Consider the following 789-nt stretch of genomic DNA (forward strand, 5'->3'; position numbering starts at 1 on the left):
TAAAAACCTCGAGGGAAACTGTCCTAACCTCAGAAGCTGTGAGGTTCAAATACCACCTCAGGTACTTGCTCATACTTTGTGCCTCAGTTTCCTTATCTGTAAAATGGGGAAACTAACAGCACCTCCTTCTCAAGACGGTTGTGAAGGTCAAATGAGTTAACATCCATAAAGCCCTCTGCAAACCTGAATAAGCGCTGTCCTTACTACCTTCCAATAGAAGGAAATAGCCATAAGCCAGAATAACTACAGAAGACCTAGGTAGATACAAAGTAATCTTCCTGGTAGTGGGAGAGAAAGCGCTACCAGTAACAAGAAGAGAATGAAGTGTGGCAAAGCGCTGGAAAACCCAGAGTTCCGAGCCCAAGGACGAAGCCCGAGAAGAGACTCAGATCAGCTGTGTGGCCCTAAGCAATTGCCCCAATAATCATACATCCATCTTTGTCTACACGGTCTCAGGTACTCGCTTAGTAGGTTAAAAAGCAGGGGTGAAAGGGGACGGTTCCTGCCCTCAAGGAAATCACAACCAACAGGGTATTTCCAGCTCATTCCAGAGATCGCTAACCATTGTACTTTAGGCTGCCCAGGGAAGGCTTCTGTCTCTCTGGTGGCTGTATCGGAGCTGATCCTCAGAGCAGGGAGCGCCTCGCAGGTTTGGGGAAGAGTCCGTGAAGGGCGAGAGAGGAATGCCCAATTGTCTTCTCCAACACCCCGATTCCTCATGTGTAAAACGAGAAGGTTGGCCCAGCTGACCTCTAGGGTCTATGGCATTTCTAACATTCTAGGGCACTT

This window comes from Trichosurus vulpecula, chromosome 2 (assembly GCF_011100635.1).
Source record: "Trichosurus vulpecula isolate mTriVul1 chromosome 2, mTriVul1.pri, whole genome shotgun sequence".
Classification (NCBI taxonomy): Eukaryota; Metazoa; Chordata; class Mammalia; order Diprotodontia; family Phalangeridae; genus Trichosurus; species Trichosurus vulpecula.